This window comes from Mus musculus, chromosome 6 (assembly GCF_000001635.26).
Source record: "Mus musculus strain C57BL/6J chromosome 6, GRCm38.p6 C57BL/6J".
NCBI lineage: Eukaryota > Metazoa > Chordata > Mammalia > Rodentia > Muridae > Mus > Mus musculus.
Genome location: NC_000072.6, coordinates 108,582,960 through 108,608,224, shown reverse-complemented (window position 1 = coordinate 108,608,224; position 25,265 = coordinate 108,582,960). Strand labels below are relative to the sequence as shown.

The window sequence follows — 25,265 nt, the reverse complement described above, 5'->3', positions numbered from 1 at the left end:
CTTTAGAAAACAGTACTTTCAATATCTCAGAGCTGTTTATCATCCCACTTCCTAAACAGCCGTGAGAACTCATTAGGCTTGGGATAATCTTCATAAAGCTGATGGAATTTGGACCTGAAATGACGCAAAAGGACGCACGCATAGATTTTTTTTTCAAGTTTAGGGTTCTCATAGATAAGTGATGTTGCTCCAGGTTCTCACCTTTTATGACAATCTGTCTGTCTGTCTATATATCAGCATGGTGCTGGGGACTGAACCTAAGCCGTTGCATGTGCTAAACAAGCACTCTAATACTGATTTGCATCCCATGGCTTTAATATCTTATTTATTTGTGTGTGTCTGTGTGTGTCTATACACGTGTGTTGCTCATGGACTACCCGATCCCCTGAAGCTAGAATTACAGGTTGTAACTAAGGATCAAATAATTCTTCTGTAAGAACAGTATGCTCTCTTAAACCTCTGAGCCAATCTCTCCAGCCCCATTTTTACATTAAAAAAAAATTAATCCTGATAGTACTTTGTGTAATTTTAGAGAAAAATTTTCTTAGAAGCCAGAAACTTAAAGAGGATAAAATCTATTCAGGTTGGAGCTAGAGAGATGGTCCAGTGGTTAAGAGTACAGACTGCTCTCAATGAGGATAGAGCAAGTTCAATTGCCAACACATGTGTATGGTAGCTAACAATCGTCTGGAACCCCAGCTCCAGGGGGATCCCTCGCCTCTAGCCTCTTGGGAAACCTGTACTTGTTCGCATAAACCCAAACACACAGACCACACACACATGTGCTCCTGTGCACCCTAACAAGCACATACATATAATTAAAAATAATAACTATTTCTTTTCATCTATTTTGGCTACAATACAATCTTTTTCAAAATCTCTCTGTGCTACTAGCTGTAATCCCCTTTTTATAATACTGGAAACATATGCTCTAGGTGACCTGGGAGCTAAGAACGGGCTCTGAGTTTTGAAAGGATTATGGACAATCCACAGAGCTCATTTGAGGGCAGTTAAGTCTAAAATATAGGCTGTAGTAATATTTGCAGTAAATGCATACTTACCCTGGGAGTGTGTCCCTTCAGAGAAGGCAATGTGTGTTTGCCCTGTCAGATGTTGCAAAGGTGAGTAAAACTATCCCTGCCTGCCAAGACTGGAAAGGCCATCAGACCACTGAGCAAGAGGTGGAGGAAGATGGTGTTAGATAAGGTTCCAAAGGAAGAGAGCCAGGGGGGTAGGGTACTAGGAGTGGCTTCCTAGGGAGGTATTCTTAAGATGAACCTTGAAGATAAGAGATTTTGAAGGATTAGGTGGCGAAGGGCGAAGGGCGGAGAGATGTCAGATCTAGAATGAAGAGTCCATATGAGTCCCTGTAAGAGCTGCACTTCACTGAAAGGTAGGAAAGAGGGGAGCAAGTTCTAGGAAGAGGCTGTGCTAGGCAGTTTCAGCTAGTAGGGGCAGGAAGGGCAATGGTTCTCATCTTTCCTTGGTGTTTGACATGACCGTTGTCTCAGGAAGTGACAAGGATGTGTTCTAATCACTAAAACAAAACAAAACAAATCAAAACAAAACACAAAAAACAAAACTAACCTCCTCTTTTGCAGGCTGAACCTACAAAAGATTGTAGCCTTCCGCTACAAATCTATGAGCAATGTTAATCTGTGCAGTCACCATTAACAAATAGAGCACAAGTCTCAATCTATTCCTTGGAAGTCTTGAAAGTACTCTTTAACAGCCGTACAAACAGAAGTACGCCACCCAGCCTGGGGAGGGTGCCAGGATGGCAGAATTCCACTTCTGAATTTGTCCTTGGCTCAGTAAGTGGTTGACCTTCATTCAGCTCCAACTGCTCACTGTCTCAGTTTTCTCTGCTATGAAATGGGGACCGCATCCGTTGCCTAGTGTCTGTCGATGGACGCTTCTCAGCATGTTCCGGTCACTGAAAGGAGAAACTTCCAGTTTCCTCAATTGTGTTTTTACTGGGGGAAATGAGATTATCAGAATTAAAATCAGAACATAAGAGCTTTGCGAATCAAATGACTATCTTTTAAATGCATTTATTATTATCGTATGTGGGGATGTGCACGCGTGCCCTGGTGCCCTGGTGGAGACCTGAGGACCTTTGGAACTTCTACTGGTTGGGTAGTCCCAGAGATTAAACTCGGGTTGCTAGACTGGTAAAAGAAATGCCATTACCTGCTGGGTCATTTGGCCAGCCCTTACGTGATTACTGATACCTGACACAAGGTTTGAAGACTGCTGAAAGTATTCAGAATCTACCAGCTGATGACCCCTCTTCCCTGTCTCTTGCTCACTCCTCTCTTTCCTTTTCGAACACTTTAGTTCTCCTTTCTCATTCTCCCGAGTGCTAGGGTTATAAATCAGCTGCCAGTAGTTTCTAAATTAAAGTTAGGATACTTGTTGTTGTTATTACTGTCCTGGACCGTGAGATCACGTGTCCATTCCTCCAAAGCTCCACCTAATCCATCCAGTTTTGTGTGTCACTCAGTGCCAAGAGTGCAGAGGGAAGAATCCTGTTCTGTCCTGTTCTGTGACCCGCTCTACAACCCAGAAGGTGGGCTCCACAGTCAGGCTTTGCCATCACTGTACACAGCTGAAGGAGACACTAAACTCTCTAATGAAAGCAGCAAACAGGGCTGGAGACGTGCCTCATTGGGTAGAGTGCCTGCCTAGAGTATTTGAAGCCCTGGGAGGGATCATCAGCATAAAGTCAAGTGTGGTGGTGTTGTCTGGAAGTAAAGACAGGAGGAGCAGAAATTCAAGGTCACCCTGGGATGGATGGATGGATGGATGGATAGATAGAGAGATAGATAGATAGATAGATAGATAGATAGATAGATAGATAGATCTCAAGTTGGTGGCCTGGGCTACATGAGAGTCAAACAAACAATCAAAAAAGGGAGGGAAGAAAAAGCTTGATACACAGTCCCATTGTATCTGGGGCACAGGCTGGAATTCTTAGACATGCTAAACTCTAAAAGGCTTGGGTGTTAAGAGACTTCTTTTATGCAAATGTTTCTTTGCTGAGAACTACTTAGTAAATTTCTTATTTATTTTTATTTTATGTGCAGGGCTGTTTTCCCTGGATGCATGTATATGTATCATATTGCATGCCTGGTGTCTGTAGAGGCCAGAAGAGGGTATCAGATCCTCTAGAACTGGAGTTACAGAGGGCTGTAAATTCGATTTCCTAGAATCCATGTAAAAAGCCAAGTGTGGTAGCCTGTGCTCACAACGCCGGTGCTAGGGAAGTAGGGATGGGTGGGTTCCTGGGGCTCACTGGCTAGCTGGACTAATGTAAGAGGTGAGCCTCAAGCCAATGAGAGACCCCATCCACCCACCCCTCTCAACAAAACAAAAGCAAAGTGAGGCTTGTCCAGATGGCTGGGAGGGTAACATTGCTTGCAACAGGGCTTGATGACCTGAGTTCAGTCTGCAGGAACTCTGTGGTGGAAGGTAAAGTTATCTTCTGGTTTCTACACATATTGTCACCACACCCATAGTCACACCCAGCCATACAGCACATACACACACACACACACACACACACACATACATACAAACACACACACACACACACACACACACACACACACCACATACACATATACACACATCACACACACACATACACATACACACACATACACACACCACACACACCCACACCACACACCCACACCACACACACACACATACACACAAACACACCACACACACACACACACACACACCACACACACACATACACATACACACACCACACACACACCACACACACACATACACACACACACACCACACACACACATACACACACACCACACATACCACACACACACCATACACACACAAACACACACACCATACACACACATACACACACACCACACACACCACACACACATACACACCACACACACATACATACCACACACACACACACATACACACCACACACACATACACACACACTTACACATACACACACATACACAGCACACACACACACACCACACACACACATATACACCACACACATACACATGCACACACACACACACACACCACACACACACATACATACCACACACACATACACACACCAGATACTAATTTTTTTTAAGGCTGGTGGCACCTGAGGAGTGATACTTGAGGTTGACTTCTGGCATATATATGAACATGAGAGAACATACGTATGTTCACACACACCTATGCATATCATTCCTATAGGCTATATGTTTGTGTCCTGTCACTTGAAGATTCATCTATTGATAGCCCAGCCTTCAATGTGGTGGTGGTGGTGGTGATGACGATGATAGGACTGGGTCATAAATGAGGTGGAATTTCCATGCATAGGACCAGTGTCCTAGTAAAAGCTAATGGAGTAGGTCTGTCACTTCTGTGCTGTGAGGACACAGCAAAATGACCATTGTCTCTGAACCAGAGAAGTGAACTTTCCTGGAGGCAGAATCTTATAGCACATAGTTTTCCAACTCGCTAGCCTCCCACACTGAGAGGAAAGAAATGTCTTTTCCTAGGTCTCCTGCTATATGCTACTTTGTTATGATGGCCCAAATGGGCTGAGAGCATCATCCTATAGAAATGGGTTAACACTTTTACACTGTTCAACAGATTGAAAGAGCAAAATTTCAGTTGCTGATAAGAAGAATCTAAAAATGTCTTTAAACCAGGGCTCGATGATGAATCCTCAAGTAATGGTAATATGAAGAAGCCCTGAGACCACATGAAACATAGAAGAATCTATGTAAAACTGGTGGCATGTAGGGCTGAGGAGATGGCTCAGTGGTTAAGACCACTCTTCCAAAAGACCAGAGTCTCATTCTTAGCACACACATGGCAGCTTACAACCATCTGTGACTCCAGTCTCAGCAGATCTGATGCCTTCGTCTAGCATCTCTTGGCCAGGCATGCATGTGGTGTATAGACACACATGCAGACAAAACACCCATATACATGAAAACAATCATAAAAGAGGAAGAGAACATCATGCATTTTAAATATATCTGATAAAATGTTGCCCTTCAATGATGCAAAAGCATGCATACACGATGTTGCAAGTTTAGAGTTTATTATGTATAAATGTGGATTCTCACGCATGAATAAATGCAGGGAATCACCCATATCATATAGAGAAAGAACTAGGAAAGATGGTAGGTTTGGACGCCATGTAGCATCTCATTTTCATCATTTGACCCTGTTATATAACATGAAAATAGCCATAATCAGTGCATAGACAAGCATCCTAATAAAATTTTATTCTCAAAATGAATGTTGAGTTAGATTTGAAACAATTTTTTTTCTTGTTTACAAGTAGCAGAAAGTTCCAGGACCTGGTCAATCCTGCAGCACCACGGCTTCATTCAAGGTCTGAATTCTTTCCCCCTGCTCTGCCCTGTGTACTCTGTGGCTTTGGTTTTGAGCCCTCTAGGATGAGATGTCCACAGCCCTCCACACAACCTACCTTTACAAACAGAGTCCAAAGGCCACAAGAGTCCCTTGTTATTTCCTTCTTAGGAACAAGGAAATTTTCCTTAGCAGCCTCCTAACAAACTTATTTTACTTCCTAAAAATGGGAACAATATGGTAAATGTGCCTGGGTATCTTCAGCATAGCAACCGAATATTAAAAATAAACAAATAATACAATATAATATACATAATATATATAATATTGGTCCACGTTAATTTCCCATTTCTGTGCAGCAAGTTACCATGCAAATCATATTACAGATTCAGTGGGTGGGCAGTCCAGGTAAGCCTTGGGGTCTTCTACTTGGGAGCTCACAAGGCTATAATTGAGGAGCCAAAGCCCTTATTCCTTTGTGGAACTCAGGATTCCCTCCCAGACTCATGTGATTCTTGGCAGAATTCAGGTTCCTGTAGTCAGAGGGCAGAAGCCTTTGGGGTGTTTGTTTCTTTGGTTTGTTTCTGGCTAGCTGTCATCTTGGGACAGTTTACAGCTCCTGAGAGTCCTTAGATTCTGTCTTCCTTTGGCCTAATAAGACACCTCACTTCTTCAAGGCCAGCAGGAAAATGACTCTCTCTGAAGATTTTCTATGATGTAACCTGCTCAAGGGAGCAAGAGCCCAATTATATTCACAGGTCCTGTCCATAATGAAGAGGACACTTTGGACCCCCAGGAGACCTGGCACGACATGGTTTGAGCCAAGGGTTGGCAAACACCCTGTGTGGAGGAACAAATAGTCCCACTTGTAGGTTCTCTTCTGCTCTCTGTACTCACATAAAGCAGCCATACACCATGTGTGAGCAACTAAATTTGGCTCTGTTTAAATCAGACTTCAGTGAACACGGAGGCCATCTTGGGATGCTGTATACCTGTTACCAGGTCTCACCCAGAAAAGTCACTGGAGAGATGGCTCAGCACTTAACATAACTTTTTGCTCATTTGGAAGTCCAGACTTTGGTTCCCAGCATACAACAACCTATAACATCAGCTCCAGGAAGTCTGATGGCCTCTTCTGGACTGTACCTGCCCACGTGTCCATGCCCACACACAGACACATAAAATAATACTGCAAAATGTAATCATGTTTTCAGAAGAAATATGTTATATTTGGCACTTCTTCCTTTTGCCAGGAATTCATTTCTTTCTCAAGATTTCTTTGTCTAGTTGTGCTTGTTTTCCATATTAATGTTAAAACATAAGCTGGGCGTGGTGGCGCACGCCTTTAATCCCAGCACTCGGGAGGCAGAGGCAGGTGGATTTCTGAGTTCGAGGCCAGCCTGGTCTACAAAGTAAGTGCCAGGACAGCCAGGGCTACACAGAGAAACCCTGTCTCGAAAAACCAAAAAACAAAACAAAACAAACAAACAAAAAACCCCAAAAAACAAAAAACAAAAACATGTGCAGTTTTGGTTTGTTTGACACAGGGTCTTTTATAGCCGAGGCTGTGAACTAGTTCGCTGTGTATTGATGACTTTGAACTCTTGGTCCACCAGTCTTGCTTCCTGTGTGCTGGGATTGCAGCATAAATTGCCTCAATGGGTTTGACTTTATATAATTTCTTAAAGATTAATTATTAAATTGAGAGTTGTTGTACTTAGAGATTAGTTTGGGAAGAACTGACATCATTACAATTGATTCTTTTTGTCTAAAGCCACAAAAATCCTCCATCTGTCCAAATGGCCCTCAGGAGCATTTGGAATCTTTCTCATAGATCTTACTTCTTCAGTTTGTTTCTAAGAATGCAGATTATTGTTTTTAATATAAATAGATCTTTCTACTTCTAACCTGTTTATTTCAAGGATGCTTGAAAGTCAAAAGACATTTTTCTCATCTCAAGAAATAAAATATTTTAAATATTGTTATTTATTTGATTTGTGTTTGTTTGTTTGTTTATTCGTTTATACAAGATATTACTATGTAGTCCTGGCTGGACTAGAATTGGCTGTGTAGACCAGGCTGACATCAAACTCAGCGCTATCTGCCTCTCCCTCCCTCGTGCTGGGATTAAAAGTGGGCCTGGCCATTTTCTGACAAATGAAATCTTTTAAACTATAATTAAGAAACTTGTCATTTACTTCCGACCAAAACATTTTGAGGTGGTATGTGCTGGAGAGCGTGTGAGCCCTTTATAAAATTCTTCTAAGTAAAGCTACATTATGAAAAAAATAAAATAATGTTGAAAAATTATTTCTCAGCTGACATTTGGATTTTAGAATATAAAGTATTTTCTTACCCTTGCTGTTCTTTTAGGGAGATTGAACCCAGGGCTCTGTGTGTGTTTGACAAATGCCCTCCTGCTGCCTAGCCCATTATTGCTCTGTTTTAGCAAGGTATGCATGCAGCTATTTTCCCTTAATTGGGCATGCATATACATTCTTCTCCTTAGTCACGTATGATGCAGCTGCTTTCATCTAGACAAGTATGCATGTAGCTTACCTCCCCCTAGTCAGCCATGCATGCTCCTCTGACCCTCCATTTTTTGCTCTCTCTCTCTCTCTCAAGGCTGGCGGCTCAACTCTCCTGACTCTTTTTCCACCCTGAATCTCCAGAAAGGAACCAGAACTCTCAGCTCGAGCAGAAGAGTCAGCCAGTGTCATCACCCACTCCTACCTGCCAGTTCTCCTTGACAAGCCTGGGAAAGCAGTGGGGGAACCTTTCCAGCATCCACTGTGAGATGGGGAAGGGTGGCCCTTTCTACAAGAGCCCTAGGCATGTAACTCCCCAAGGATGCTGGGTATAAGGATGAATAGTGTGGGTAGAGGAGCCTAGAGCTGGAACTGCACTTGGGCAGTGGAAATTTCCTTCAGTGAGTGAACTCAGAATGGGCCAGAAGAGGGATATTGGTGGTTACTCAACTTGGGTTCACAGTCTGTACTCCAAGAAGCCAGGTTCAGCCACTCATCCTCAAGAAAACAATTATAACAGTCAAATTAATAGTACAAGGCCGAACAATTCAATGTGGCCACACTAGGAAGAGGGACAAAGGGACCCAATGAACCCCACCCCCACCCTGAGTTCATCTTTTGGTTCTGAAGAGAGATGAAATAAACAGCCACAGACATGCACACCTAAGCAGTCCAAGGGGAGGGGAGGCCTCACCTGCCATTGACCCATCACTGGGAGGACTTCAGTCTCATCCTCCAAGGTAGCCTGCCAAGTTAGAAGTGTGTCAGTCTTTCTGAAGGCAGGTTCTTCTTCTGGCTTCTGCTGTACTTTCGTTTTCTCTCTAAGCATGCAGTTCCTGGGGGAAACTTCTGTTTCTCTGGTCCATTATTTCAATATGATAGTCAGCGGAGGGACACAAGTAACTCTAGAATTTCTTCCTGTCTGACATGCTGGTTAAGGGCTGGCTTGTCACTTTTCCTTTTAACCAGGGAAGGGATTAGAAGCCACAGGTCCTTCTGCTAACCACTCCAGCCCTATTATGGCTTAAATCTCATAGTCAAAGGCAAATGATAGACTACGTATCTGAAACCAAATGCCTGCCTTTGTATGTGGGAGATGTTGGGTGTCTGGGGTCGGTGTGCAAGCACATGTGTGCTTGCACATACGGCAGTCAGAGGTTAACCTCAGGTGTCACCAGATAGCTTGTTTCTATGAGACAGAGTCTCTCACTGGATCCTGCGATCATCAAGTAGGTAGACTGGCTGGTTCCAGAGATCTGTCTGTCTCAGATTCCCCATTGCTGGAATTATAAGTGTCTGTCACCATAAACAGCTTTTTATGTGGACATTAGTGTTAAACTCAGAGATTCACGCTTATGATGCAATGGGCTTGTGCAAGCCTGTTCCTGGCTGAGCTATCCCCCAACCCTCAAGGGTCTGACTTTGATGAGCATGTCGTATATTGTTACACTGAGGACTTATGAAATTCTATGGTTGCGATACAGCTCAGGGATAGAGTGTGTGAAGCTCTGAGTCCAATCATCTACGCAGGATGAAAAGGAAGAAAGGAAGGGAGGGAGGGAGAGAGGAAAGAAGGAAAAATAAGGAAGGAAGGAGGCAGGCAGTGAAATACTTGAAGTAAGGATTAATAGGTTAAAATCGATTTGTATATTAAATACTTCTTCCTAGAATTTTAAATGTTATATTAATTCTTTTACAAAGTAACTTATGTGTGGGATGGTGTTGTTGACTGACAGGCATGAAGACCTTCTCCTTTGAGTCACAGGCTCACATAGACCTTGAAATATAGACAGTCACCTGGAATGTTTATTCTGTAATGATTTGAAACTTGTTCCTGTCACAGTAACTCTGTCCTCACAGTTTAGGTCATTATTGCAGAGAAATGTGTGTGTGTGTGTGTGTGTGTGTGTGTGTATGTATGTGTTTATGTATGCATATGATTTCCTTGTGGGTGTAAATGTTATCTTCTCTGTGATTTCTGTGCCCTAACCATATTGCTAGGCAACATTAAGCAACATACATCCCACACTTTCCTAATTCTGTCTGATGTTTCACAAATGGACGTTAGCTTTTATCTGCAGGCAGAGCGACACCAGAGGCTCTTAAATTTTGGCTTTTGAGATAATTAGGTGTCCACTCAAACCAAAGCTATCTGGCCATAAGTACCAGACATGGGCAAAATAGGGTAAGCATGAGAGAAGTACATGTACAAGTCTTGTTTTTAGACTTGGCCAATTGCTCCTTAATGCTATTGAATAAAACTCCTTCCATTCTGGCTTTGCATGTAACCTCAAGAAAGTAGGCTGGCGTCTTTCCAAGGATTGGGAGAGTAATTGCTGGTGGGGAGTATGTTGTATGATCTTGGTGAGGCTGTATATGTATAACTTGCCAGACAAAATTCGGGTGTACATCTCCTATCAAAACAGAGGACAAAGTTTTCAGGTTACCTTTGAGGATTTAATAGCATTTGAGAAATGAATCCCTTGTCTCCAGCTGGTCTGCTTTCTAATCTGCCCTCCTTCTGTGTTTAGGGAGTTGTCAGAAAGAGGTTCTGATGGGCATTGGAAGGTGTGAGATCTGTTTCCACAATAATATCTTACTTACAGATTATAAGATGTAGCCATACAGTTTATCCATGAGATAATATGTGTGTGTGTGTGTGTGTGTGTGTGTGTGTGTGTATTCATTCTTATATATTCTGGATGAGTAGATGAAGAACAGTAATGCTAGTTACCCCAGAAAGTAAACTGAAGAAATTGAAGTATCAGGAAGACAAAGTTGGAGAGAGATCCTTGATCCTTTGTAACACAGTATTTTAGACCTTATAAAATTTCCATCTTGTTAAGTGTATATAGTCAAAAAACTTAAAACTTAAACAAAAAAAATTTACTTTGGTCTGATTTTCTAAGCTTGAATTGATTCCCAGAAATCCATACCTGCAACAACCCCTCTCCTAAGGTTGGAACATATAAGATTGAAAATCTGTATTAAGGTTGGATTTGACCTTGGGAATCTAATCTAGCAGTTGCCAAACCTGGGCATTATCTTTGAATTGATCAAATTGTTCCAGATGGGGCCAGAAAGACAAGTATTTCCCATCATAGCTGAGGGGGGGTATAATTTCCAGCTTGCTTAGAGACCACTGATGAATGGCCCAGCCAATGCACAATTTTCTCCTCAGCCACCTATTCATGGAAACGTCTCATACCTTGGAGGTAATCAGTCTGCAAAAGGGCCTCCAGTCGAGTTCTCTCTATCCTATGTGGTTCCTTCTTGCATTATAAGAGGCTAGCCCACCTAAGCAATAGGCTACTATGGAAATCATGAGAGAGTTGGGCTGGAGGAAGGACTCAGCCACTGATCCCCTTGCTCTGTAAGTGTGAGGATCTAAATTGGGTCCTCAGTAGTCACATAGTAAGCTCAGTGTGGTAGCACGGGCCTGAAATTGCCACACGAGGAGAGAATGAAGAGACAGATGGATTCCTGGAGCCCATTGGTTGGTCTTTCAAGCCAATCAATGAGCTCCAGGTACCCTGAGTGCAATGATTCATGGAACCTCCAACTCTGGGCTGTAAGAGATACTGCAGCTTCAGTCTTGCTTGCTCTCTCTCTCTCTTGCCTATGAGGACCCTGGAAGGGACCACATCTTCTGTAGCAGTCAGGACTTAGGGGCTTCTTAAGTGTATCATCTCAAAAGGGCATCCTTCAGCTTCAGATCACACTCCCTTTGTCTATTTTATTTTATTTTATTTTATTTTATTTTATTTTATTTTATGTGCATTGGACTTTGCCTGTATGTGTGTCTGTATGAGGGTGTCAGAGTCCCTGGAACTGGAACCACAGACAGCTGTGAGGTGCTATGTGGGTATTGGGAACTGAACCCCAGTCTTCTGGAAGATCATGCAGTGCTCTCAGCTGCTGAGCTATCTCTCTAGCCCTTTATCTATTTCTTTTAAATTGGGGTCTCTTACATCTCAGACAGGCCTCAAACTGACTGTACATCTTAGTATGACCTTGAACTTCTGATCCTCCTGACTCTGCCTCCTAAATACTGGGACTGTAGGCTTTGCCAGGAGACCCAACCCAGGCCTTTGTGTATCCTAGGTGAATACTCTACTAACTGAGGTGTATCCCCAGCCCCTCAGCCCAGCCCTCTGAGGACAGCAGCCCCAGAGAGGCCCTGACAGAGAAAAGTACCTGCTAAACTACTTCCAATTCAATCAGACACTGCGCGATATAATAAATGCCTCTGTGCTGAATTTATTCTTTTAAACTGCTAAGGTTGTTTGTTTGTTTGTTTGCTGAGGGAGAGATGAGATAGCGCCCCATTACATGGCGAGGTTTAAAAAAAAACATTATATTACATAATCTTCTTACTTATAACTAGACTTCTTACCAGTAGCTTCACGCCCATCTCCTGGATAAATTGTACAGTTATGTCTTCTATCTGTAAGTCAGATACTGAGCTGCCTTGGTTTACCCCAGGTAAGCATCAGTTCAGAGTACACGTGAGGCTTGTCCACCTTGTTTCCTTTGCTCTGCTAAGGCTGGGACGAGCAGATGGGGAAAACTCTGATGATCTTTTGAGTAGTGATGTGTATTATTTGCCTACTGTAGAAACAGATCTCATACCTCCGGGTGCCCATCAGAACCTCTTCTGACAACTTCCTAAACACAGAGGGCACGCAGGTTAGAACGTAGATCAGCGGGAGACAGGGGGTCCATTTCTCAAAAGCAATTAAATCCTCAACCCTATCCTGAGAGCTTTGTCATCTGTTTTGTTAGGAGATGTATACCTGAATTTTGTCTGGCAAATTGTACATATACAACATCACTAATATAAAATGTACACAATTACCCTCCAATACACACACACACACACACACACACACACACACACACACACCAGGCAAATGGTAAAATGCTCGCTTCCATGTACCAGGCCCCGAGGGGGAGTGTGGGGGAGGGTTACACAATAAGTCTGTTTATTCAGACTCTCCTACCTTTCTGTGAGTTTCTTATGTCTCTTTCAGAGATAGGATTTCATTATTTTGCAAATGACTCAGATGATTCTTTTCAACAATGGATCTTTATTGGCATGTATTGATTATTCAGAATAATGGGTTTCATAGTGATATTTTACATATGCATATCGTTGTGTGGCTTTGTTTAGTTGATATTTACTGGTTTTGAGACAGGATTTCATGTTCTCCAGACTGACTTCAGACTTGCTTTGTAACCAACGATGATCTTAAACTTCTGACTCACCTGTCTCTCCCTCCCAAGTGCTGAGATCACAAATATGGATCACTAGAGCTATATATTGTATTTGGGATTAAATCCATGACTTCATACATTCAGGACAAGCATCCTACCAAGTGATCTACATCCCTAGCCTTCAGATGATTCTTATTCTTATTTATTTATTTTTTATTTATTTATTTGCAGAGTGCCCTGGCTGACCTGGCACTATGTATGCCAGGCAAGCCTTGAACTTACAGAGATCTGCCCTCCTCTGCATCTAAATTCTAGGATTAGAGACATGTGCTACCATGCCCAGCCAAATGATTAGAGCCCTTCACTTGCTTTTCAGAAGTTGCATGAAATGCCTCAGCCAGATTGTATCCCTGACACCTTATATTTAGCCATTGTCTACAAGGGAGCTTGCAGTCATTAGAAGGAGGAGCCACTTTTAGCCTAAGCCCTGTGATTCTGGCATGCATTGCATGCCCCTCCCTAGCATAGAAAGCAAGAAAATTCTGGAAAGAACAGAGTTTTATCACTGAGGTACAACAACCCGAATCAAAACAAAGAAAAAGATATGGAGGTAAGCATTGAGTGGGAATGGAGAGAAAGGTGTTCTTGGCAGGGAGAAGAATATAAATATGGCACTCCCAAGTTTAGATCCAGCACGCTGCTCTCCGACACACAGCATCCCCAAAGTAGAGCAACCAAAGAGCCTGGGGAGAAACAGAGGAAACAAACGCACTGGCTGTGATTAAGAACAGCTAAAGCTGAAGCTCCAAGTTAGAGCAGCTGGCTAGCAGGAGGAGGATGGGGCACCACCACGCACCCCAACTCAGAACACAAAATATATAGGAAAAATAATATCTGAAAGTTAGATACTAACCTTGGTGTGTTATACTTAGTGGGGAGGAATGGACATTGCTATTTAAAGAATGAGTCAGAAAGGCTACATGTGGAAGGAGAGAGAGAGAGAGAGCGAGACAGAGAGAGAGAGAGAGAATTTTAAGACATTCTTAAACCTGGACTGGACTGAATTAGGTGGCGGGACACATAGGTCAGTGGTAAAGTGCCTGCCTAGCATATGCAAGGTCTGCGTTCCATCCCCCAAGGACAAGCAACTGGAAACATCTCACAGCTCAAAAGGCGGCTTCCATCAGACTGAAAGGAGACTCACCCAGCTTCTCCCAGGTTTCTAGCATGGGTAGCTCATCACTTATTGACTACAATAGGGAGCAAGGGTGAGAAGACTTGAAGAGGCTGAAAGAACCCAGGAGGCTGGGAGAAAGAGTCATTGGCTGTTTTGTACTGAGAAGCAGCACGGTTGAAAAGGAAGTGCTGCTTCCCGGTGAGAAAAAGGGGCCAGGTGGTAGCAGACAAGGGCAAGACGACAAGTTTCTCCTACCCCTCCTCTTCCTCCTCTTCTTCCTCCTCCTCTTCCTCTTCCTCCTCCTCTTCCTCCCCTCCCTCCCCTCCTCTTCTCTGAGACAAGGTCTCACCCTGTAGCCTTGACTGGCCTGGAACTCACAAAGATCCATCAGTCCCAAATGCCGGGAGATTAAGGCCATTGTTCCCCACCCACACCCACACCTACACCTGCCTCTTAAGCCCGGTTCCTTTGGCCCTTTTTTGCCTTGCCTACACAGCTTTCTGCTGCCCACAGAGTCTCCTGTTCTCTCTTTAAGCAAGCTGTTCATCAATACCCTTCCAGCATCGTCCACTTGTTTGAGTGGCAGGGCTGGGACCTGGAGAAACGTGTTCAGAGCTACTGTGCTTGAAGAATCTTCTCGAATGGTTATAAACAGTCTCATGTTCAAAACTTGCTCTAATATATTTTCTTTTCATTTTTAAAAATTTGCTCCACATAACGGTCACACCTCTTGAGCAGCCCACAGTACCATGAATATGTTTGTATCTAGGTAAATCCACAGCTGCTGTTCTCTACAGGTTTTTTTTTTTTTTTTTTTTTTAAGAGTTTTGATTGGAACATATAGAATTTAAGCACATTTGCTATTTGAAAGTACCTTTGTTTTGTGCCTTGAGCAACTAGCCAGAGTCATTTTAAAATCATGGTGGTGACTAAGAAAGTAAGATCTATGCAGAAAAATCTGAAGAATTTTATCCATTCTTAGTTCTTGTTAACAGGCTCATTGTGCGCCGTGTGGATGGCTTGGGTCTAGGACAGATTTCTCTCTGAACTTGACAGCATGGGTATATGAGTGCAATTTGGCCTTTCGTTTTCCCTGGCAGCCGGTGCCCGTCCATTTATATGGTATGTTCACAGGAGAGCTGACAAGTGTTGAGAGGTTTTATTTGATATGCAATTTTTTTTCCTTTTAAGATGAAAAAAAAAATCCGTAAAAATAGGTACTTGTTAGCTAGTTTTCCTAGTTAGTCTTGTGATCATAACCAAATGTTTCATTAAAGAGTTTCACCCAAGCAGGTTAACGTGCTGAATGGTTGTGCCGTGTTTAATATTCATGGTGAAGGTGTACACAGGGGGAGTTTTTAATGATGCAAATGCAAAGCCACATTATTTTTCCTGTATGACTTGCAAAAGCCATTCCTTCTAAAACAGGGCTATTTATGCTAATTTGCAATAGTTACTGAATTGCAGGCGGCTCTGTGAATTTACTTTTCTTGGCAGTTCTAGAATATCCTGCCATAACACATACTGAAAAATTGTTTGACGGGTTATGAAAATCTGGATGCACTGCAGGTCGGTCTTGTGCAAACCATGAAATGGTGACTCCGGTAGGAACACAAAGCCTGTTATCTGATCAGGGAAAGGAAGCGGTAAAACGGGGAATCCAGGCTTCTGAATGGAAGACAGGCTCTGTGTGGCTACAGAGGCTCATTAGGAAGGTTGGGTACTTGCTATGTAACCTGGTTTGTGGTACCCAGCCCTTACTTGGTATTATTGATCTTTTTGAAGATGCTGAGCTGCACTGTCCATGAGACTCACCTGGGAGGCTAGTAACACACACCTTTCTCTAGAAGGCATTCATTATTGTTTTGAGACAAGGGCTCATGTAGCTTTAACTGGCTTCAGACTCACTATGTATCCCCCCTCCCCGCCCCCATGAACTTGAACTCCACAGTTCCCTGCCTCTACCTCCAATGGGCTGGGATACAGGTATTTGGAATCATAGCCAGCTTGGTGGCTTAACTGACTTTTTTTTTTTTTTCTGTTTGGAAGAATAGGATAAAAAATACTTTATTGTCTTTATCATATATTACACAAAGAAAATCTTTAGTTGCATCATAAAATTAAATGCTTTTAAAAAATAAAATAAGGAAACTGGTCTAAACCAGCAGACTTCTGGGGCCTGCCTGACTCAACTGTTTGTTAAAGCAAGTAAAAGTTTACTCCAAATATCTCTAAACAAGACTATTTTATTTGGAATTGTGATAAATCAGGACAGGTATCTTGGAGGGAAGGACCTTGGTTTATAACTTCAACTACAAAATATTTAATCTTCCGTCTAATTTAAATTATTCAAAGAGTTTCAAAACAGTTGTGACATTTAGAACATTAATAAAATATAAAAATTTAAGAGAAATAAACAATTAGGCCATGAGCAAGATAGGTAACCCTTTATAAATAAACTTGTCAATATCGTAAGATACATGAAATATCACATAGCAATGTCTCAACATGAGTTTTTAAAGCGAGGGAAGTGGTTGTCAGAATTACAGGTGCAGAATACGTTTTCAGAATTTTGCTATTATTTTTTAAACTGATCCTCTAGAGTTGTTTTTCTCAAATGATAATTAATTATTGGGTCTGTCACTATTGAGCTAATGATGTGTGATTGCTTTGTTAATGATTGATGACCTCAGTGAATAATATGATTCCACACTGTTAGCTGTGTCTAACTTACTCCTTAGAGACAGTTCCTAACCTGGGTGGGCAAGTGGGATTCTATGCAAAGACATTGGGGAAAAAACAGAGGTCGTTCATTTGTTTATCAAGTAGATATTGAGAATGTGTATGCAAAGCACTTATACTTTCTTGGGGCATAGGGAATACTGTAGTGAATGAGAGAAAGGGTTCCTATCTTTGACGAAGAGCAAGAAGACAAACATGAAGGTGACTGAATGATAAACTACTTAACTATGTGAAGTGCTTTGAAAGATACCTACAGCCTGGGTTGGACATAAATGATGATGTATAGTTTTAAAGAGATTTGTGTGTGTTTTTTTTTTTTCTTAGAGATAGGGTTTCTCTGTGTAGTCCTGGCTGTCCTGGAACTCACTCTGTAGACTAGGCTGGCCTTAAACTCACAGAGCTCTGCCTCTGCCTACCAAGTACTGGGATTAAAGATGTTCCCCACCATGCTTGGCTAAAAGGATTTCTCTTTTGAGACAGGATCTTAGGTACTGCTGACTAGTCTCAAACTTGATTGTAGCTCAAGATGAACTTGAGCTTTTAATCTCCCACTCTCAGCTTCTACTCCAGTGCTGGGATTGTCACTGTTTATCATTTATCTTAGATTTATTGAGATTGTTTTTACTTCGACTACTACTATTATTATTATTTATTATTATTATTATTATAAAGACCAGGTCTCACCATATAATCCTGGCTCGCTCGAACTCTCTACATAGCCCAGGCTAGCCTCCAACCTACAGAGGTCTGCCTGGCTCTGCCTCCAGTACTGGGATCAAAGGCATGTGCTACCATGCCCAGCCAAGGAAATGATTTTATAACTCTAAGATAGAAGCAGTATTTTTATATTCCACTTCCGAAGGAAGAAAAATAGATAAGAAATACAGATGGTCAATTAACTTGTTCATCTAACTTCATTCACATCATAAAGAATGCAAACGAACATAAAAACTGTAACAGACTCATATGCTTTATATGCTAAGAAGTGCATCAAAATTTATTAAAATTTTCCACTGGTAAAATTGGATACTTGATCAAGGAATGTTCTCATCTGTTTCTTTTTTTTTTTAATTTTAAATTTATTTTTGATAATCATCTTTTAATCTCTGACATGTTCATACAATATAAATATATATTGTGTATATGTATAATATACATATGATATAAGCATAAACAATATGTCTCTATCAGATCTAACTCTAATACCTGTCAGTCACCCAAGTTCCTCTTTTCCTCTTTATATCTTTCCTTTCCTTTTCCTTTTCCTTTTCCTTTTCCTTTTCCTTTTCCTTTTCCTTTTCCTTTTCCTTTTCCTTTTCCTTTTCCCTTTCCCTTTCCCTTTCCCTTTCCCTTTCCCTTTCCCTTTCCCTTTCCCTTTCCCTTTCCCTTTCCCTTTCCTTTCCTTTCCTTTCCTTTCCTTTCCTTTCCTTTCCTTTCCTTTTCTTTCTTTCTTCCACTGAATTTAATTAGCACTGTCTTTTGGAATGCTGACTGATATTGTTTGCTTGATCTTGTCCAGGTGATCATTGCCACAGTGAGTTCATGAGTGCAGTAGCCATGTCACGTCCTGAAGACAGGACTTCACAGCGCTCTTCCCCATCCTCCATTCTTACATCCATTTTGCCTCTCCTCTATAGTATTCCTTGAGCTTTGGTGGGGATGTGTACTGATATAGATGTCCCACTTAGGGCTGAGTACTTACTGGCCACTAAGTTTTTTTCATTGGTCAGCCATTACTCTTTACATTAACTGCTGCCCACTGCAGAGAGATGCTTCTCTGGATAAGGTTGAATAGCTTTGATCTACAAGATGAGCATATGTATTTAAAAAGCAATTTGAAGACATTTCCACTTAACAAAATGTCAGCAGTAGGTTCCTTTGTACCTACAATGTTCCTAACCATGGGTCTTTGACCAGGTTTATAGTACCCGGCAGGAATTCCCTCGTGTGGAGTATACCTTACATCCAATGCAAATGTGATTGGTGGCACTCATAACTGTTGTGCCACCATTGCGTCAGTGGTCACATCTTGCCTGTCACGTTGGTACTATAGCATGCACAGTTCACCACCAGGTAATACAATTGATTAATTTTCTTTTCAATGGACTGACTAGCACCTTCCTACGCTATGACAGCTAGCCAGCAGAGAGAAAGTTTTCAGGTCAGTTCTGGGTTGATTTCTTTATGTCCTGCAAGAAAAGTATGTGTGTCTTCAGCAATAGTGTCTGACCGTCTAGTTTCATTACATGAGAGATCTAACATCTGTTCCAAGGACAGATGTTAGGTCGTTCCTGTTAATCATCTCAGTAGTTACTAACTTTGTGACAGTCATTTTACTGTGTATCCATAGAGGTAGAACTTCCAGCTGAAGAAATAACCAAGCCAAAATTCCCTCCATGAAGGCTTCTACAATAGAATCTTTTTTTCGTTTTTGTGTGTACACTAGGCACATGCACTTACATGTTGTGTGGGCACACATGTGCGGGTGCATGTGGAGACTGGAGGCTGCCCAGAGGAGCCATCCTGCACTGCTCTTTCATCTTAGTCATTGAAGTGTGGTCTTTAAACCCAGCCAGAGCCCTCAGATAGGCTATTCTCACCAGCCATCTGCTTCTGGAAATTCCCCTGCTTCAACCTTTGGAGTCTGGAATTGCAGGTGGCTCACTCTGCCAACCTGACATTTGTTTCATGAGGACCTGAGTTCTGGTTTTCATGCTTGCACATCTTAACCACCGAACCAGCTCTCTAGCCTTGGGTGACATAATCTATATTTCCAACAGGAGTACATGCACACAAGTATTTTCTACCCAGTGTTACCAAGTTTTCAGATTCCTTTTGCAAATTGTTGAAGAAAACCAGGGCCTCGATTTTTTATTGTTTTCATTGTTTTTCTCTTCTGTTAGCCATTTTTTCCAATTTAAAAAGGTTTTTTGTTGGTTTGGTTTTTTTTTTTTTAATACAAGGAAGGTAACTTTTTGCTTGCTAATTACAAGTTGCAAAACAATTCATATCTCAGTGTTGGACTTTCCACTTGCTTGCGGGGTGACTTTTGCCAGAGGGAGATTGTTCTCTCTCTCTCTCTCTCTCTCTCTCTCTCTCTCTCTGTTCTGGCTGTCCTGGAACTCACTTCGTAGACCAGGCTGGCCTCAAACTTACAGAAAGCCTTCTGCCTCTGCCTCCTAAGCTGTGGGATTAAAGATGTTCCCCACCACTGCCCAGCTGAGGGGGAATTTTTCTTACATAGTTGAATTTAACAAAACGTTCTTGACTCAAGATTGGAAAAACAAAAAAATATCATATTGCATTTCATTATGGGGGTATGCCGTTTTTCTTCTAGACTACAGTACAGATAGTTTTTAATATCTACCTTAACTTTTGTTTAGCTGTTTTGAATTTTAACATGCTGTTTGTGTGTGCCCCTGGGTGCACACCGTGTGGAAGGTAGTGAACACCTGAGAGTCGGTTGTCTTTCCACTTTGTGGGATCTGGAGACTGAACGCAGGTCATCAGGCGTGGTAGCAAGCTCCTGTACCCTCTGAACCGTCTCGCCAGCCTGTGTTTGAAGATCGTCTTGGTTTATGAAAGGTTTAATCCCTGCCCTAATCACTCATCTACACTGATCTGTATTGCAACCTTCCTCCTTTTCCTCACCACTGTCCCCCTAGCCCATCCACGGTCCCTCCTTATCCCCATCTCACTCTGTATTTTCCTTTTCCCCACTCTGCCTTGCAGTAGGGTCTTGGTCTCTAGTCCCTTTTAAGCAGTCTTCCTGCTTCAGCCTCCTCAGTGCTAGGACTGCAGGATGCTCCGCCGCACCCAGCTATGGGGGGATTTGTTTGTTGTTTTGTTTTGTTTTGTTCTTTCTGGGTTTGGGGGGAGGGTTGTTTTGTTTTGGTTTTATCTCATATCTCTTTGGATCAATGTCTAAACTTTATTTTTCTTTTCTATTTCTTAACATATATATTTTTACACATCTCAATTCTTTTTTTCTTTTTTAGTTTTTTGAGACAGGGTTTCTCTGTGTAGCCTGAACACACACTGTAGAGCAGGCTGGCCTTAAACTGAGAAATCTGCCTGTGTCTGCCTCCCAAGTGCTGGGATTAAAGGCATGCGCCACCACTGCCCGGCTTACACATCTCAATTCTTAAAAATGTTCCCATGTGGCATCTGTCTTTAGGCTCTTCTGAGGTGACTACAGGGTTTAACTTTTTTTTTTTTCCCCACTGTTAACAAAGTTTGTTCTAGTTGCTTCCTTGGGCAACATGTTTAGAAGCTTATAAGGAATGAAAAATGTGTTTGCAATTATGTGAAAATATTATTCACATCGGAGCTAACTCTGCAGAAGCTGAAACCCTGTGAAAAAGACACATCTATTTCAAATGAAATTCTTCCAAGAGAAGAGTCCCTAGAGTCAGATCAGAATACACGCGTGCACACACACACACACACACACACACACACACACACACAGAGACACACACACACACAGACAGAGAGAGACAGAGAGACAGAGAGATAGAGACAGAAATAGACAGACAGACAGAGACAGAGAGACAGACAGACAGACATACCCATACACACATGTAATGTGTTATATATTTTGAAATGAAAGATCTGGGCAATGAAATGATAGAAGAAAGTATTTTAGATCCACCTTGAAATCTGCAGTGTGATTTACTGGCAAGCTTATTTTCATTAATTGATTATTCTCTGTGTATGTGTGCTCACGCATGTGGAGGTCAGAGATCAATGTTGGCTGTCCTTCAGGTGCTATCCACCTTGTTTTTTTGAAAGAGAGCCTCTACTTGGCCTAGAACTAGCTGATTAGGCTAGGTGGTCCTGCCAGTGAGCCTCAAGAATCCATTAACCTCTACCATCTTACCTCTGAGATTCAAAGTTCCAATCCATTGTACCTAAGTTTTCAAATGTGTGTTCTGGGGATTGAACTCGGGTCCTCATACTTGTATAGCAGGAACTGAGCTATGTACCCATCCCTGAGATTGATATTAAATTGTACTAACTGGACAAGAAGATGTGCATCTATAATCCCAGCACTTGGGAGACTCAGAAAGGAGGAACTTGAGTTTTAAGACAAGCCTGGGCTACATAGTAAAACCTTGTCTCAAAAAGCTAGAAATATCACATTTACTGTAAGGTGGTTCTGTCACTGACAAAGTGTTTTAATAGGAAACAGCAGCAGTTGGTTTCATAATACTTGGAACTGCACGATTATAATGACAATGGGATAATCACGTGCAACGTTTGTGTGTCAAAAAGGGGAGGGGCAGAGAGAGGTCTGCTTCATTTCCCAGCCTCACAGATTATCCCTGGTTTAGCTTAACCTGGAAGCTTATACAATTAAGAATACGAGATCCAATAGTCCATAGACTATTGATTCCTGCATCGGGCTTATAGACTTATTGGTGTTCTTGGACTGCTTATGCAGAGTTCCTGATTTCATATTCTTACCTAAAGTGCATTGGAGGAGCACACAATGATTCTTATTCATACAAGCACAGAAGAGGTGGACCACCAGGCATTCAGAAAATAAAATCCATGGAGCAGGAATCTTTCCCCCTCTTAGCATTATAAAGTGCTCAGACTTAGGTTAGCTCTCTCTTCCTGGGAAGGCATCACTGTTAGCATCATGCTCGATTTAATGAAGGGTTTCTTCCATGTATGTTAAGGAGAAGGCAAAGCTGATTATCTGGGAGGGGAATGTGGCAGGAACAGTGTAGCCCAGGATAGCCTTGAATTTGCAGCCTTTCTCCCTCAGCCTCAAAGCACATGCCACCATGCCTGGCTAAATGCAAACATTTGTGAGACTTGAATAAAGATCGACACATATGAAATAATCATGCATTTGAAGTAATTTTGTTACTTCCAGACTGTAGTGGAACATAGATATCTTTTACATTTGAAATAGAAATAAGTAGGAATTGCTCCCTAAACTATGCTTAGGTTCTCTTTCTTCTTGCAAATATAATCTTGAAATTAAAGCAAGTATCTCAAAGGTACAAACCCACCATCTTCAGGAGACACAATTTGATCACCTACAGGGGAAACCGTTATTAATTTTACTCGGAGTAGTTTTTGCCTGTACACAAATGTAACTAAATGAAGTCAAAGTTAATTTTTAACATTTGCTTAGTAAATGTGTGCTATTTTCAATAATAAAAGTAACTTTTTACTTTTTTGTAAAGAGGAGAAAAACATAACTAAGGAAATACACACATTTCATTTAAAGAAAATTTATGCCAGGGATGGAGCGATGGCTTAGTGTTAATAACATTTGATCTTGCAGAGAACCCTAGTTCGGTTCCCAGGACCCACATCAGGCAGCTCACAACTGTAACTCTAACTCCAAGGGATATAACATCCACTTCTGGCTTCAGAAGGCATCTATATACTATATACACATGCACAAGCAACAGATAAACATACATACACATGAATTAAGAATAATTTTTTAATTAATTTATTTATTTTATGTATATGAGTGCACTGTAGCTGTACAGATGGTTGTGAGCCATCACGTGGTTGTTGGGGATTGAACTCTGGCCTCACTCGTTCCGGCCCTGCTTGCTCCAGCCCAAAGATTTATTTATTATTGTATGTAAGTACACTGTAGCTGTCTTCAGGCACACCAGAAGAAGGTGTCAGATCTCATAACGGATGGTTGTGAGACAACCATGTGATTGCTGGGATTTGAACTCAGGACCTTCCGAAGAGCAGTCAGTGCTCTTAACCGCTGAGCCATCTCTCCAGCCCAAGAGAAAAATTTTAAAGGAAGCTAATTTGATATAATTTACTTGTATCCTGGAAATGAGGAAATGGGTAAATTAAAACTGGGACTAGAAAGTGGGATAATTTAGATGCTTAATCCTTGGATACGCATCTTTTTTTTTTTTTAATTGCATCTTGTTGGTCTAGCCTGCACCACTGTGAAACAGCAGAGGGTCCTATGACGAATGGATGGCCATTGTTGATAAATGAAGATATGACGGCAGTAAGGCAGTGGCGGTGAGGCAGCTTTAGAGGCGCTAACACAGAGCCCATGACGAGCAAGAGTGGACTGACGTGAACAACATTCCCCAGCCAAGCAGCAAAGGCAGCAATTAAAGCTATGTTTTAAATGAGTGTCACTGCCTGTGGTATGGCTTTCATCGCTTGCTGATTTTATTGCCTGAGTAGTGTGACTTTCTGTTCAATTCCTTTTTAGTGGTTCCTCATAAAACTGCATGTGAGAAATGAGAATTAAAAAAAAAAATAGGACTAACATGAGATCAAAGTACTCTGAGACTAGCATGTAAAAGAAAGAATGCAATTGTTAATTTAAACTCCCTCTTGTATTTATTGTACACATTTTGAGGCTTAAATTTTAATTTTATGTAATGTGTGTGTTTCCAAATGTGTGTTCGTTGCATGGGTAGCAGCTCACAGAGGTCAGAGGAGGCATCCGTTCCCCTGGTATTGAAGTTTCAGGCTCCGTTTTCGTGCAATTGGAATGCTAGGCTGTTGTGAGCTACCCATGGGTATTAGGAGCTGAACCCAGGTCCTCTGCAAGCCATTTCTCCAGCCTCCTGTGTTAATTGTCGTTGGTGGATTTATCAAGTGTCTTTTACATTCAACAAACTAAGTCTTGCTTTCTATTTTCATAGTGAAGTGGCTTGTTTGGGTGACGAGTTTAATCTTCTCTAATATGTAATATTTAAGCCTATATATCAACTGTCAGAGTTGATTCGGGTCATAGCATTTCAAAAAGAGAAAGACTGTGGACTGTCAGCATAGGCAAATTTCCTGAAAGACTAAAATTAGTTCTTTTCGCTCCTTCTGTATGTTGCTGTATATAATTGGCCAGGAACCAGAGAGCTGGATTGTGATGCGAGAATAAAGGGCAGGAATGAGGGGGGCTAGGCTGAGAAACTGCCATAACCTTTGGGAAATGCTTTACCCATCATTGGTGCTACTGAGAATGCCTTGTGTATTTTTCCCTCAATCTTTTACTATTTCCCTCAGACTTTCTCTTTTCTGATTTAAAGACCAAAGATGGTACAGACAGAGGAGACAGAGAGGCAGAGAGAAGGGCTCGGCCTGGGTCTGAGAAACAGTCCAGCAGGTCCATCCTGGGACCCAAATCTGAGAAGGGGCCTTGTGGGTGAGCACTTGGCTAGGAAGATGACATGAACATGTTGTTCACGTCAGGTGTGAGGTTG

General features: G+C 41.8%; 1 long non-coding RNA gene across 1 annotated transcript in view; it reads left to right on the top strand.

Moving 5' to 3' along the window:
* The window catches only part of 0610040F04Rik (RIKEN cDNA 0610040F04 gene), an 83,899-nt gene that overhangs the window by 52,710 nt on the left and 5,924 nt on the right, over nucleotides 1–25,265 (top strand). The window lies entirely within an intron of this gene.